The sequence below is a fragment of the Delphinus delphis genome, chromosome 6 (genome assembly GCF_949987515.2).
Source record: "Delphinus delphis chromosome 6, mDelDel1.2, whole genome shotgun sequence".
NCBI classification, from domain to species: Eukaryota; Metazoa; Chordata; class Mammalia; order Artiodactyla; family Delphinidae; genus Delphinus; species Delphinus delphis.
Window position 1 is genome coordinate 2,250,926 of NC_082688.1, and position 16,356 is coordinate 2,267,281.

At 57.6% G+C, this 16,356-nt stretch overlaps 1 protein-coding gene across 1 annotated transcript in view; it reads right to left on the bottom strand.

Moving 5' to 3' along the window:
* The window catches only part of FAM163B (family with sequence similarity 163 member B), a 30,739-nt gene extending 22,910 nt beyond the window's left edge, over positions 1-7,829 (bottom strand). The window contains exon 1 of the mRNA XM_060013258.1: positions 7,536-7,829. The gene's annotated coding sequence lies outside the window, so the exon portion shown is untranslated. The remainder of the gene's footprint in view (positions 1-7,535) is intronic.
* Between the last annotated feature and the right edge of the window lie 8,527 nt (positions 7,830-16,356).

A 16,356-nucleotide genomic window follows, 5' to 3' on the forward strand; every position in this document is an offset into this window, starting at 1 on the left:
CGTGTTGTTGAAAGGGCCCGTCTTGCAGATTAAATGATTTTTTCAAAACCGGGAGTTGCTGTCAATGAAGAGTGGCGGTGTTAACCCCTGGGGCCTGGCCAGGAGCCAAGGTCCGACCAAGTGAGGCCACCAGGTCCAGAACCGCCAACCAACACTTCATCTGATGATGACGTTCCCACACTGCATGGAACAGAGGATGGTGGGCACTGCATAGAACAGACCCTGCTGATGCCCAGACCCCCAGGCACTGGCTACGCTCCTGCCCCACTGGCTGATTTCCCATCTCTGGGACACTCTGAGCCCCTCCTTTCCTGAACAGGTTTCGATTGTTTGGAAGGGAGACCCGGATGGGAATATAGACGCCGTTTCTGGCTCGAAACGTGGGGGGTCTCAGGCCAGGGAGAGCCGGGCAGAGGCCACCGGGCCCCCAGCAGATGAGGTTGGCCCTCAGAACGGCACAGAAATATCCAGCCGTCCAACAAAAATCTACAAGTGCCCCTACCCGGTGCCGTCCCCGAGCCACTGACGAGCCAGACCAACAGGTACCATTCTCGACGGGCTCCCAGGCCGTGTACAGAGGGAGGCCGGTGGGAACGAGCCACAGAGCTGGGCATGGACGGGCTGAGAGCGTGCCCTGGGCCTGATCTCCTCGCGAGGTGGTGTGAGGTCAGGGATGCTTCCCTGAAGGGCAGACCTGTACTAGCCGGGAGGGATCTTTCAGGCCGGGAGGTGAGGAGGTGGGAGGACCCCCAGGGGTGAAGGGTCTCGAGTGTTCCAGAATTGGAAGTAAGCAGGGCAGGGGAGAGAGGCGAGTGATGAGGCTGGGGGTGGGGGCCGGCAGGGTCTGTTCCCTGCAGGGCCCCCTGGACCATACCAGGGGTCTGGGATCTAGCCTCAGTGGGGATGGCTTTTAAGCAGGGTCCCCAGCCGCCCATGACAACAGAAAGCCCGAGTTCCAGCGCGACGACCATTCCACAGCCTCCAGCCACCAGGCCCAGAGACCCCAGAATGTAGCAGCAGGTTGCATCTGTCATGCTCCTCTGGGTGTGCGGGGTCTTAGCTGGGTGATGATGAATCCTCACGACGAGGGGGGTACAACCATCCCCGTTTGTAAGGACCAGGAGACTAGGACACAGAGAGGTTTGATCACGCGCCTAAGGTCACCAGCTGGGAGGAGCCCTTGCCGGGGGCTGGGCTGAGCTGCGGGGTCCTAACCCTTGTGCCTGTTCTGCGCATCCCGCTAGATCTGCAGCCCTGCTGGCCCCCCCGTCCACCTCCCCCTACGCCCTCCTCCTCGCCCTCCCCTCCCCTCATCCTCACGTCTCATTGTACAGATGTGGATGATCCCAGGAAAACAAGGGCAGACGGCAAAAAACCAAACACAGCCCAGCGGTGATAAAAACCACCCCAAAAGTGATCATTCAAGACACCATGTCGTAAAACAAACTATGTTTTGGAAATAGAAATCTGTTTAGAGGGAATGCTCGTGTGGGAAGTTCCATGAAGGTACGATTAAAGTTGACTATATTTTTAATTTTGGAAATGGGTTCGCACTGAGCCAGGAGCCTTCTGCACGATGAGTGTTTTAACCAAACAAACCCTAAACACAGGTAGATACCAGAAGCTGACAAGTCGACGAAAGAGAGGCTGCTACTCTCTTCAGGTGAAATACGAGACTTTTTTTCACTGTCCTCCTTCAAACCGGAATTGGATCATCACATCTTGGGATCGGCCCTCTCAAAGCCGTGACCGGTTTTGCAGTGTTTCGAGGGGATACCCCGGCAGGAAAAGACACGTGCTTTCTCGCTCTAGATGTGCGGCCTTCTCTAAGCCAGCGGCTCTGCTGGGCTCCGGGAGCAGTGGCCGGTGGGGCGGGAGGGCCCCCTGCGAAGAAAGGCTGGGGTGATGGGTCGCGCGCTCGCCTTGAACTGGAAAAGGGCGCATTTTTATTTTGTCTTAGGAGAGAGTCCCTGAATGTACGTACGGAGTGAGGGTCATTTGCCGAGGCCAAGCGGAAGCATTTGGAAGACAGGATGTAAAACATGGCTCTTCAGACTGCGAGGTGAGGCCCTCGACAGTGTTCCGGATAAACTAATGATGCTTCCCTGGCTGCCTCCTTCCTCTGCTGGGTCAGACACATTCCCCGTGGTCCCCGCTGCAGCCCCAGGCTTTCCTGCCTCCTATCGCGCTTGGCAAAATAATACCAGCTAACACTAGGGGGCGCGTTGGCGGCAGCTGCAAACCCGTCTGGCGCGGCTGGGCCCCGGGGCGGGGGCGGGGGCTCTGCAGTGGGTCCTTCCTTTGACTGCAGCAAAATCCCCTCGGCACAGGGGGCGGAGGTGGGCCTTTTAAAGCCTGGCAGAGAGACCAGAGGATGACAGAGGGGGCCACGAGCGGGGAAACCGACTTCAATCACAGAACAGGTCTGAGTGCTCAGGGCCAGTGAGACCACCAGGAAGTAGCCCAGCTGGTTCTCACGGGCAGGAGAGAGATGGGGAACGCCGGGGCATCTTCAGTGGGTCACCAGCCAAAGTCAACAGACGGTGCCCCTGCGTCCCCGTGACGGCAGAAACGCCCCATCTCTCCACCACGCCTGCTCCTCCCCACTCCATATGCGTCCCTCAAGGCTCAGCTCAAATTCCACCTCCAGGAAGCCTTCCCTGACTGCTCTTGCCCACGGGGTCCCTCCCTCTGAACCTGGGACGCCTGCCGCCTCGCACCCAGGTTACAATCCACCGAGAACTGCCCTTCCCTTGCCATCTCGTTCTATTCACGACTGCGTGTCCCCCCGCCCCACCCCCCATCCCCGGCCATGAGATCCTTCCCTGTAGGGATCACGTCACTGAACAAATCTGTGAAAACCAGACAACGCAGAAAACCCGGATGACCTCATACCTGTCTACGGGTCCAGGTAAATAAATAAATGAGAGAATGGGGCGCTGGCATGGACAGATGCTCCCGATGGGCTGCTTTTAAAAGGACGAGGGAGGAGGACGGGCAGAAGAGCCCTTGGCGATGCCCAGCGTGGCCACAGCAAACGACTGACCGCTAACACAGCTTCTACTTTGCGACAAACAAACAAAGCTGCGTGTCTTGGTTTTTCTTTTACAGCAGATATGCCTTTATTTTATTTAAAAACCCTTTAATGTAGATTAAAATGAATATATATTCATTAATAATGTGAGTAGCACAGAGGAGACAGTCACCTACGACAGCCTTCTGCGGGTAGAGCCCTTTTTCTGTTTCGGTGTAGGGTATGTTTTCTAGAACAGTGTGATTCAAACTTCATGGAGCTGGAGAATCACCCAGGGAGCTTTTCAAGCAGGTCTGGAGGGGGCCTGAGAACATCTGCGTTCCCAACAAGCTCCCAGGGATGTCAAGGCTGCTGGTCTGGGGGGGCCGCCGCTCCACATTTATGCTTGTACGGTACGTGCAACTCGATCCGGCAAACAACCATAAAGATAATAAGAATACAGAGAAGACTATTTTCCAGGCCCAGCTGCTAGACAGGACCAGCCTGGGAGCGCCCCGAGGGGCCACCTTTGCCACTGCCGTGGCGTGCGTAAGCCGTGGACCTGGTCGGGAAGAATCAAGATGCAGGTGGCCGTCAGGGAGCCAGAGTGGTCCCAGGGTAGGGTCTGCCTGCTTGTCAGGGGCAGCCCCCAGGCCAGCCTGTGGCCAAGCCAGGCAGTGAGCACCGGTGGGGGCTGCCCTGGGGGAGACCTGGCCCAGAAGAGAGGTTTCTGCTGGGGCTCCTCGCTGCATGGGCTCCCCTGCCCGATCGGCTGGAACATCCTATGAGGCGGATGTCAGTCATTTTATTGCCGTTGGATGTAATATTGTTGTTTATTGTTGTTGGATGTTATTGTCATTTTATTAGTGAAGAACCTGGGGTCCACAGAGACTAAGTAACTTCACTAAGGACACACAGCTTGGACACAAACACAGCTCCGGTCAGCCCCAAAGGCTGTGCTCTTATCCACTCGGCCGCACTGCCAACCTGTCCTCAGTAGTCAGGGCATGTGGCAGGCCAGGCTGCAGCTCCAGGAGCCTGACTTGTTCTGGGGTCCCTGCCCAGGTCCCTGATCCGCCTCCACCTGGGACTCCCAGCCGGTCCAGCCCTCTCCCACCTCTGCAGCCTGGGAAAGCTGAGCCTGACATCTGCCCCCTTCTCACTCTCCTGGTCCAGGCCTCCCTTGTTTCCCTTCTGTCTGGATGCAGCGGTCTCCCCCAAATCCTCCCTGCTTCCAGCCTCACCTCCTCCCAGGTACCCTCCACGTTGCACTGTGGGGAGCGTTCTCTAAAGGCCATATCTGGCCGAGGTCCTCCCAGGCTCTCCTGCCTGTGGTTCCTGGGGACCTCGGAGAAAGCCCACCCGCAGAGCTGGGCTTACAAGCCTTGCTCCCCACTTCCAAGGTCCCAGGGCTCTCGCCAGGATTGTTTATTTAATCCTCCAAGGCCCCCAGGGAAGAAGGGGCCACAGTCTCCACTTCACAGCCCGAGAGCCAGAGGCCCAGGGTCCCATGGCCAGGAAGCAGCAGCGCTGGGCTTGGAAGCCAAGCCTCCGTCTGAGTTCGGGGCTCTGGCTCACCCTCCACCCAGGACAAGCTGGCCCACGCACCTGAGAGTTTCCCCTTGCAGCACCCTCCATCCCCGGGCAGACACCAGCAAGGGGGCGGGGCCGAGGCCTGGGGGAGGGTTCACCAGCGTGAGCCTGTTCAGGGAGGGGGCCTGATTCCAAAGGGAACAAAGAGCTTTGCAAAGAGAAACAAGCGCGCACTCCGTACCCAGGAGCCTCTCTGCTCAGTAGTGGAAGGAGAGGAGCTGGCAAACGCCGAAGATTCTGGGCTTGTCAGATCCCCTCTGGAGCAAATAAGAGGGACCGACACACCGCCAGGAAAGCCAGTGCCGAGGAGAGCAGCAGAGCCAGGCTGAGAAGCCCAGCCGCCGTGGCCTCGGTGGCGCAGACCCTGGAACAGGCTCCGGGTGCCAAGGCCGCCAGCCAGGACTCTCAGTTTATGCCAGTGGGGAAGGCAGAAGCACCCCCTTTTTTGCACACGAGGAGGCTGAGTGATCTGCCCAGGGTAGCCCGGAACCCTCTCTCTCTGCCATGCAAATTGCCTTTTTACTCATGCACAGGAGAGAGTGGCGGGGCTGGGAGCCGCGTGGAGGACAGGACGAGGGCCAGCTGCCACTCTGCCTTGCCTCCTGCCCGGTTACTGAGCCGTAATAAATCTCTCCCGCGGCTCCGCCTGCCCCCTCGCCCCTCCTGAGTGCTGTAATTATTCCTCGCGGATCCCACTGCCATCCCTCCACAGCGCAGGCCCACGTGGCAGGAGCCCAGAGCCGCTCTGCAGGAGCGGGTCCCGGGGCTGTGTAGCCCACCCAGAACCAGGAACGGGGGTCAGCAATTTACAACCAGCCCCCAAACATGCAAGGCTGGGGTCCTCCCTGGAGTGGGAAGTGGGGCTGGTGGGATTGGGGGCTTGGGCTCACATCAGCCCTGAGATTGCAAAACCCCTGCAAACTCTCCCAACACTGCAGCTCGTGCCAGCCTTGCCCACTCCATTCGGGGCTTAGGTGAACAGAGCTGCAGTGGCCCACAGGGCACATTACATGATTCACCCCGTCGTGTCACAGATGGAAACTGAGGTCTAGAGAGGGGGAGTGACTTGTCCAAGGTCACGCAGAAAGGTGGACAGAACTGGGCAGCTAAGTCTTGGCTCCAGCAGCTGTGCCTACCTTTTCCCCAAGTGCCCTTATTCATGTTGGACCATCGTGCTGGCGTAAGCAACGCTTGTCTGGGGCTCAAAGCCTTGGAGCCTGGGGTGGGGGCTCTGGGGTGGGGGCTCTGGGACGGGCGCTCTCCCCTCCCCATGCTAGAGAGGCAAAGATGGAGAAGCTGCAACCCTTCCGTGTGCCAGAGCCTGGAGCAGAGCATCGGCTCCCTCCGGAAAGGCCAGCAAAGCTCCCCAGAGTTCCCCAGCCCGACTCCTGTGCACCCCTGGGGCACCAAGGCTGGGAGAGCCCGTGGATCCTTTTCAGACCCCAACCCCTTCGGGAAGCCACTTCCAAGCTTTCCAAGTGAATCCGGACCCGTCAGCCCCACTGGAAACGCAGTCAACGGGAAGACCAGAGCTCAGCGGGAGTATCACCCCGTCTTTTTCATCCTGTTCTGCAGGTGCTTAACAAGCCACTACCAAATAAAAGAATGAATGGAGACAACCCCACACTGCCTTGAGCCCTAGCGTCAGGAGCAGGACAGATTTTTCACAAGTTCCCAGCACGCAAGCTCCTTTAGGAAGCTTGTGGTCAGCGCACACAAGCAACCTCTTCCCCAGCACAGGAGGCGCCTGCACCCACCTGCTTAGATGAGAAGAGCTCTGGTCACCTAGACCCCATCCTCGATGCCGCCAGAAAAGGGGGAAGGTGGGGACATGGGCATATGTGCTTTCCTGGCGAGCCCGAACTTTTGGGGGTTGGAAGTTCTCATGGTTCCTGGAAGCCCCCCAGAAGCCTGGCCTGGCCTGAGTGGAGGGGATCGCTGGAGGAAGGCTGGCAAGGTGTCCCTTCTGGCATTCCTGAGCCGGCTTCCTGGGGAACGTGCAAGGGGGCATGTTGGGGCTGTGGCCTCCGGGACGCCCTCTTATCTTTGAGAAGGGTCAGTGAACTCGACCCTCAAGATTCTAGTCTCAGAGCTGCGGGGGGCTGCACAGGGGCAGGACTGCTCATGCCACACGGTCCCTGGCCTTGGGAGTGGAAGACATGGAGTGGGGTGAAATGGCAGCGCTTGGGGGGTGGACAGGGCACCTCTCCTAGATTTTTGGTGTTTGGAGAGTCCTTCCACCCCCGACTGGAAAAACCCAAATGCCAGTCTGGCGCTCCCCTCCCCCACTTAAGCTGAGATTTCAAATAGACAAAGATTGGGTGTGAGGCGGGTGGCAATGACAGAGGCTGGCATGTCTGAGGCCAGCTCTACCACTTACTGGCTGTGTGACCTTGGGCAAGTGACTAAACTTCCCTGAGCCTCAGTTTCCTCATCTGTCAAACAGGGCCAATGTCCCCTCCTCGCGGACGTTGGGTGCAATGCATGGATGATACCACAGGTCCAGCACCCAGCATGGTGTCTTGCAGAAGGCAAATCTTGGTAAAGGAAGGTCTCAGCCCCTGGCAGCAGAGAGAATGGGGGCCAGGCACCTCCTGGAAACTTTCCCTCTCCAACATCCCTCCTCCCCCGCCGGGAGACAGACGAGGCATCCCTCGGCACAGTGGGTGCCCCTGCCTTTCCCTCAGGCCCTCACTGCCCACTTCGGTTTCTGTCCACAGCCTCCTCGACAGGGGCGTACTTTGAGGGCGGCCGGAGATGGGACGGGCTTCCCGGGCTCCGGCAGCTGCCTGGGACAGGGACCTAGCGCAAGGCAGCCCAGGCAGGCTGCGGTGGGCGCTCCAGACGAGGTGGGCACTGAGCCGGGGCTTCCCCGCTTGCGTCCTCTGCCCCCCACGCCCCGTGACTCGCGCGCCATCTCGGCCCTTACCTTGAACCATGGGAACGGCGCTGCCCGGGCCGGCCGAGGACTTGGGCGCACGTGACGGGGCGGTCCGGCGTCCGTCCCAGGCCGGGCGCAGCTAGTGGCGGCCGCTCACGCCCAGGCCACAGCTGCGGCGCCTCCTGGGGCCCGGCGGGCGAGGCGGGCGCTGGAGAGGCCCCGGAGGTCCGCGGGAGGCGGCTGCGTGCCCAGGCGGGAGCCCCCTGCCAGCGCCGGCTGCGCCGCGGCTCCGGACGCCCAGGCTGGCTCCCGGCGAGCGGCACACGCGCGCTTCCAGCCCAGTCCCGGGCGCGGGGCGCGCGCGCAGGCGGGGAGGGCGCGCGCCCGAGCAGGGCGGGAAGCGCGCCGCCGGCCCCGCGCGCGCCGTCGTCGGGGGCTGCGGGGAGCGGCCCGGGAGCTGTCCCTGGTGCTGACGGCTCGTCCGCTCAGGGCCGAGGCTCGCGACCTCCCGCCGGCCTGGGGGCGACCCCACTCCCGCCCCTTGCTCGCAGCCTGCTTTCCTGGCGCTCCCCGTCTCCACAGCGTTGGGATTTGGAGTCAGGCCGAAGCTGCTGTTTACCAACAGTGCAACCTTGGGGCAAGTCCTTACTCAGGAAGTCTCTGGTTCTCATCTTCAAAATGGGCCTAAGAGCAGTGCCTGTAAGGTTGGTCTGAGGGTGAAATTCAACGACGCCTAGGGGCTTGGCACACAATGAGTGCTTAGTAAATGCTTGCCTTTATCATGATTCCCCCCCACCACCACCATTTTCTTGTTTAGCAACCACGGAGCAAGTGAGAGCAGGGGGCAGTGCTGCTTCGGGGCTGGGCTGGCCGGTGTTGGGGACTTGGTAGCTGCCTCTGGACCTCTTAGGGCATCCATAGCGGAAGGGAGTACACTTCTTTCTGGGGACTTCAAAGCACAGACTTAGGACCAATGGACAGAAGTGAAAGCGAGGTGGATTTGGGCTGAGTACTTTCTGATGCAAGGTCCTTCCGCCTGAAATGAGCGCTCCGTGACCTCTGTCCTCACAGACCTTCCAGAGGAGGCTGCACCCACAGGGACCCTGAACTGAGAAAGTTCTGGAATTAAAAGGGCTTTGAATCCAAACATGTTAAGCAATAAGAACCGTGCCAGCACCCTGAAAGCGCGGTTTGAATGTTTGCTTTATTGACCCTTAAGTTCTCTATAAGAAGCTATACCCTGGCAGGAAGAACGTGTAACTTCACCCCCATATAGAGATGAGAATACTGAAAACAGGGGGAAAAGTGACCTCCTGGGAGTCCATTCCCACCTTACAGATGGGCTGAGGACAGAAGGGTAAGCAGCTTGCCCAGAGCCACACCGCAGGGCCAAGGGACCAAACGGACAGACTCCAACTGTCCAACCCGCTGTCCAGCCTGTCAGGTCCCCTGGCAAGGGTCACAGTCTACTTTTCCAGAAGTATTCAAGCTATTTTGAGTCTGGAGAGTTTCCTTATAACAAACCAGGCAAGTACCTTATTCCTCTTAACTAGTGGGAAGAGCTGGTGCCTGCCCCTTGTATCTCTGTCCCTTCTAAGCAGGATAATTAAACGTCACCTGCCTCATTTCCCAGGGGACCAGTGGTTGTGTTTGTTTCATTAATTAACTGTGAGCCGTACCTGCTTCCACCAGGCACTTATCTCACGATAAACATCACTCCTTATGTGCTTAATATGTTCTAGACACAAGCTGAACACTTGTCCTGCGTTGTTTCGTCTAGTCTTCTCAACAGTCCAGTGAGATAGATGCTGTTGATACCCTGAGTTTGCAGCTGAAGACTTTAGGCTTAAGAACAGTAGACTGGAGGTGAGCTGGACCAGTTCTCAGGCGTGTGGTCCTAACACTCTTCTTCCAGATTTTCCACGTTTTCCCCAAACTAGGAAAAAAGATGGAAACATTAATAGAAATTCCACATAAGGAGTCAGAGAAAGAGAGGAGGAGGGGGGGAGAGGGGGAAGGGGGAGAGGGGGAGGGGGGGAGAGAGAGAGAGAGAGAGAGAGAGAGAGAGAGAGAGAGAGAAAGAGGAAGACACGAGAGAGGTGCAAACTAGCCAGCCAGTCAACGCTCTAGGAGTCGGCACAGGAATCCTTTAAATCATCATTTCCAGTCAAAATCCCCGTTATGACAACTGAGCAACTTTTTTTTTTTTCTTCCCCAAGATTTCTTGGATCCTAGCAAATGTGTGCCAGGAATTTTAAAAGGAGCATCACTGCCAAACCCTCTTTACCAACCAGCTCCCAGGCCCTTCCACTGCTTCCCATGCCTACTTTTCATTCATACTCTGCAGAATCTCACCGCCGTGGGTCTGGACGGCTGCAGACCTCTGACACCGGTTCGGGCTCTGGAGCTCCTGACCTCTGGTTTCTTTCCTGTGCTGTGGAAGGAGGTGGGCTCCTGGTGCTTGTGATGGTGTAATCGAGCCCATTTTATTGAATCCAGACTGAATACGTCCTCCCAACACGTAAGGTAGATGCCTTTCTTATCTTCACTTTACAGATGGTAACAGAGGGGTGAATTGGCGCGCCCGTGGTCACACGACCAGCAAGGAGGTGGCTGAGTGGGTTTCATCTGGATAACGATGTCCCATCGTCACCACCACACTTGGTCTTTGTGTGACCGAAGCGTGGCTTGATTTTAAGCAAAAACCCCATTTCCAAAAATAAAAATGGGGTGGGGGAAATGAAGAGTCACTAGTCTGACTTTATAGAAACAACTCACCATCAGATTTCCTTAAATAGCACTTTCTCCTGCGCATGAAGAAAAGGATTTGAGCTACGCACAGTTCTTTCAGGTTTGGCCCAAAACAAGCCTGGGGGTGGGAGGAACGTCATGGCGCCACCCCACTGGTGTTCCTTCCACTACAATCTGCTTTCCAGTTGCATGGCAACTGCAGACTACGGCAGCTACTACGTCCCCGGCACCAGCATCTTTCTGCAACGCAGAGCTTCATGGGTATAACTCAAATCCAACAGATGGCCAAGTTGGGTGAAAAAAAATCCCAACACGTTGGATCATGCGTGGCAATTTACAGAGGTTCGTTTTCCACTGATAGCAAATGGGGCTTTCGTAAGTTGAGCCTGGCACAGTAAAGACGGGACCTTTATGGCCACGTGTTTCTTGGGGGCAAGTGTGGCTAGCCTGTAGGGGAGGGACCATGGCTTGACCGCGGGGACTCAGCCTTCTAATCACAGCCACACAATACACACAGTCACATATAAGTTCAGGTGGAGTGCATTAAGTTCTCGGGGGGCAAAGGACATTTACCCAGCTGCTATTTCTGACCCGAGTCTGGTCCTGCAGAGAGACAGAGAAGCAGAGCGCTTGGCGGGTAAAGTTTCTGCCAGGATGTGAGAATAACGGCCAGCTCTCTTTCTGGGAATCTTCAGGAGGGGGTGAGTTTGCCATCTCCAGACGTGTCCAAGCAGCAGCTGGCCATCACTTAAAGCAGAGGCGAGCTGGCCGAGCTGACCCCGGGGAACCCTTCCAACCTTGGAAGTCCGTGAGATTTCGGAAGGGGCAGCCGATGGCTGCTCAGAGGGGGCGCCCCTTCCCCAGCCTCTGTTTCAGCTGCCCAGTGGATCTTGGGGAACCCAAAGGGGCACCCCGTCGAGTTTTCCAAGTTTATGGGCGCTGGGCCAAATGACAGAAGTGGCGGCTGTTTCCACCAGGGAGTACTTATGGAAATAGCCTGTACCTTCGGGCAATTGCTAAATTAACCTTCGTTTGGTCATTGAATTGTTTTGTTTTCCCCATCTGCACTCCTAAGGGGTTCCGCCTGATTGAATGGGCTGGTGGCAGATCCGCTGATGTCACTAAATCTATGTCCCCAAGCCAAGCCCGTTTAGAAAACAGATTAATTAAAAAAAAATAATTGTGGGATGGGCAACACCATGACACTGTGATTATCTTGTGATGTTGGCTAGCAGCGTGTACTCACATCCTAGACTAAGGACTTGGGACTGGGTGTCATTTGGACGTGACCAGGAGAATAACAAGGCATCAGAGTGTGTGAGAGTGAGAGGGTCAGACAACCAGGCGTGCAAGGGGCCGGGAATGGGCGGGTGTGTGGTGTGTGTGCCGGTGGTCAGGCACACGTAGTGGGTGGGATGATTCCAATTGCCCTGGTGGGAACAGACAGCCTGGTCTGTTTGAACGGACATCACTGATGGTTTTTAATTACCGCAACATTTGAAAACGTTGTGACAGCAAGCTTGGTATGTTTGTTCTTTAGGAATCTTCGAGGCTGCTGGACGAGGAAACCATGGTGATGACAGAGGTGCTTGGGACACAGCCAAGGGTCCCTCAGGGTTCCTTGTGTGAATCTCAGGACAAGTCCTGCCCAGGGTGGGGGAGTGAGATGGGGCCCCAGGGGATTCTTATTTGCTCCATTTCAGAGATTTGTTCCTTGTTGAGAAGCCTTAGCAGGAGCTCTCGGGATCTGATCTTCAGTTTCCCAGCCAAACCTTCCCACAAGAAGAGCAAACCCAGGCAGTGCGTTCATTCATTCATCCATCCATTGTTGTGCTGTGCCCCGGGGAGGGGTGCAGAGACAAGGGCAGAAGCCCCTGTTATCTGGGAACTCAGAGGTGGGTGAGGTTTCCAGTGAGACAAGGCTCCCTGCCTCAGGTGGAGCTGGACCCGGGACTGTACTATGATTAGCTACCACTGAGCCCTCCTGACAGCCCTGAGAGATGAGAACTCTTCTTTTATTTGACGCATTTGACAGTAAAGAGCCTGAGACTTGGAGAAGGGAATGCCTGCCTGCGCTGCGCCACGGCCAGGATCCCGCTGGCCCTAAGTCCACACTGAGCATGTCCCATGCTGTTGGGGGGCCCCCGCTAATCCTGCTAAAAAATAGAAGATAAACATAAGAGATCGCCTGTTTGGACTATGTGACCCTATTGTGAACCTTTCCTAAGAGGAAAGCCATCTCCTGCCACCTGCCTGCGTCTGTTAGCACAGGCTGCGGAGAATGCTGAAAACTGTTCATTTTAATAAGAGATGAAGACGGAGGCCCCTCTGTGACTGACACTTACAAACGTCATGACCCGACAATAAGGTCTGTGTGAGGTTGGAGGCCTTTCATCCCAATAGCGAGGGAGCCGTTCCTTCCCTCAGGAGGGTCTCCGAGGTGCCGTGTGAGCTCTAGCCACCCAAGCCCTACAGCAGATGACCTCCTCTGGGGCACAAAGACCGGAAACATGGACTTGGCCGTGGCTCTCCTGTCAGAATCCATCGCTGCTGCCAGCTCCCGATGGCAAGCTTGGTGGGGGGTGAGGAAGGGGGAGGGTTTGGGGAGGGAGGGGGGCACAGCGAGGTTAAATGCGGGCAAGCAGAGCTGAGCACGTGTTCCGGGGTGGCGGGGCGCAGGGGTGAGGGGTGGGCTTACCGAGCTGAGGCTCCCTCCTGCCCTGGTCTGGCCGCTGCCCCCACCACCCCCCCATCTGGGGGCCTGAAGCGACCTAAAGGGCATCAGCTACGGTCCTGTGCTCACGCACACTGCCGCCCGAGCCAGTCCCCCACGGTAAAATGGGGAGGTAAGCGTGGTGTTTCGAATTCCACTGAAGAAGCTGGGAGGACAGATTTCATCCTCAGCCTCCCTCGCCAGGTCCTTCTCTACCGGGCGTCTGCTCCCTTTCTTCGTGGCCCTGATTCTCGGGCACCGTCTCATCTATGGCTCCTTCATCCTCTGCCTCTCTGTGCCGGGAAGGAAGGTCCATGAGGGCTGAGCTTTGTCTCTCTCGGTCTCCGGCTCCCAGCCCCAGCCATAGCGACTGTTTGTTGAATGAATGAAAGGCCTTCGCATGAGAAAGCATTTGTCTGAGGCTCTATGCTGGTCCTAGATTCTCAGCCTTCCAGACCAGGAGTAGCCAGAAGCCGAGCCTCCCTCTGCGCCTGACGCCCCACTGAGACCACTGGCCGTGATGATCCTTCCTGTTGGATGGATGAGGAAACCGAGGCAGTGAGGGGCAAGTGACTGCCGGATACGGAGCTGAGGCACAGCTCAGGGGTGTGCCCAGAGCCCCTCCCCGCCACCAGGCTCCCCAGAGAGAAGAGGCAGAGCCCATCTCAGCCCATCTGCCCTGGGGACACTTGGACCACTGCAAGACCCCTAAGTGGGGCCTCTCACCCCGCTCCCCCCGACCCCCATCCATCCCACGCACGTCTGGGCCCCTCCCCAGCGGGAATTCCCTAGCCGTTCTCCTCGGCCTCCCGGATGGAGTGCAACTTCTGCAGGGCAGGCCAGTCCTTCGGCCTAGGACCACCCCCAGATTGGCTGATCCCAGGTGCACGTTTTATGTCCGTGCCTCACTGCCATTGCCCATGCCGGTGCCTCTGCCGCAGATGCTCTTTCCACCCATCACCATTGGACGAACTCCTACGCACCCTACAAGGCCCAGCTTGAGTGATGCAGCCTCCGGGATGCCAGGAGGATCACATAACACTTTGATCAAAATTCTAATGTCCCCTTTTCTGCAATTGTTTACCTCTCTTTGAGCATGAGTGCTTATGCCAAGTCAGACTGACTCATTTATTGAGCACCTACTGTGTGCAGCACAGGGATGGGTGCTGTGATGCAGGGGTGGACAGGACAGGCCCAGTCTTGTCCTCTCAGAATCTACCCCTGGGTCAGGCTCCTCGTCTGGGCTGGTCCAGAATTTGGGTCTGGACCTGTAGATCTGGTCACACTGCCCTGGGGCAGCACAGGGGGAAGACAAGGGCTTGGAGGTGGACAGAGCGGGACTCGACCCTAGTCCCCTGCTTCCTAAGTGGGTGAACTTGGGCCCTCAGCTCAGCCTCAGTTTCCCCATGTGCGGCTCTGAGCCACATGAGTCTGCTTACCTCCCAGGTGAGCATGAGGCCACCCCCGCCCCGCCCCCTCCAGTGTGGATGCTCTGTGAGGAAAAGGCTCTGGCCATCCCAGCAGCGAGGGCTGCGCTGGACATGAAATCCCACCTGTTCCTCCTGGTGGTCCGGCCTGGCGCCTGGGTGCTGGTCTCTGGAGCCCCAGTCCTGCCGGCTTTACCCATCCTAGGGGTGGAGTGGGACTTGGCCAGACAGCTTCCTTGCCTCTGATGGAGCCTGGAGGGGAATGGCATTCCACTCTCGGCCCCCGCCCAGGGCACCGCCCGCCAGCCGCCCCCTGGGCTGGGAGTGTGCTCCCTCCACAGCCCCGCCTGCAGTCCTCCCTCCTCTGCCGGCTATGGAAAGGCCTTTGCGCGCTTGGTCTGTCCCTTGGCAATGATGGCACAGGAGGCTGGGGGCAGGGGGCAGCAGGCGCCAGGCCGGGGGAGAACATCTGGGTGCATTAGCATGCAGTGCTGGAAACCAGGCCTTGTCTGCAACCAGGGCCAGTGGTGCGCTGGCAGCAGGAGACATGGCAGGGAGGGAAGGGCCCGCCTCGGGCATCTCACTGACCCACTGTCACCCCCAGATGGGTCAGTCTGGGGCCATGAGTTCTCTCTGCTGGTGGTTCCTGTCCGCACTGCACCCTCCTTGCCCCCTTTCTCAACGCCTGGGGTGCAGTGTGGCTCCCAGGTTGGGGAGGGACCCTGGGGCCGCTGTCCTTGTTATGAAACTAGAATCACCCACGAGGACACTGCTGCCCTTCCCGACGCCTGCTGGCCTCTCCCGCTGCACTGTTTCCACTAGCCTTGCCGTTCGTGTTCTGATGAGAAGTTTGGGGTAGTCGGGTGACCCTGTGCGTGCTGCGACCCTGCCACGTTTGTGAGCCATGCCTCTCCCCTCGGAGGAGCCTGGGACGGCCGCACTTTGCTGCCACCAGGGATGCCCCTCCCTTAGGGGCTCTCACCCCGAGCATCGGGCGTTTGGGTCAGAGTGGACCTTGCTTGGCCTGAATGTCGGTTCCCTCCCTTTTACGGGGGCGCGGCATGCGGCTCAGGAGGGTGGGTGAGAAAGCCGTGTGTGAGCAGTGAACACAGCTGCTGCCTGTGTGGACACGGGCGAGAGGAACCTTCCAGCCTCCCCCCAGGCATGGCCAAGGAGCGGGCATGGCAGGTGAGCGAAGGCCGAAGCGGGGTGGGGGGGAGCTGTACACCCCGGGCCCCTCTCTGTAGGGTTGCATCTCTCCATGTCATGCTGGCTCCTGGGACCCAGCGCTCTCCTTCTGGGGCCTCTTCCCTTCATCCCAGCAGTGAGAACAACAGCTCATTCCTGTCCTTCACCTGGGGCCTCTCGCTGGGCCCACCTCTTCACAAAACCCCTGTTATTAAACCCTCCTTGAACACCCTCACCTGAGTGACCTGTCATTTTCCCTCCGGGACCCTGCCCGATGCTCCCTTCTCCCAGACACACCGGGACCCACACTGGATGTGATTAAATTGCACGATTTCGTGGCGTTAAATGACATCTCTGGTTGACTATGCCTTTGCCCACCTGCTGCCGTGGCTGAGAATCCTTTCTTACACCTGCTCATTTCGCTGGCCCATTTCTTCCATTCCTGAGGCTTTGTGTCTTCATACTGATCTGTGGGTGCTCACTACATATTCAGGATATGAAACCTGAATCTCTTTTATGGGTGGCAAACATTTCCTCCCCGCTGCTGTCTGTCTCCACCTCTCTTTATGGTCCATCACGCTGAAGCTGACAGTTTTCAAGGGTAGATCTGTGGGGCTTTTTCTTTAGGGCTTCTGGGAGGCTGATGAAAGTACACGATATTTTCCCTACTATTGGTGCAATTTTGACTTTGATGCTTAATTTTTAGCCCATTGAGGAATTTTGCAAATGTGAGCCAGAGGTTTGCTTATTTTTATTTTCATTTTGTTTTGACGCACGAAGAGCCAGGTGT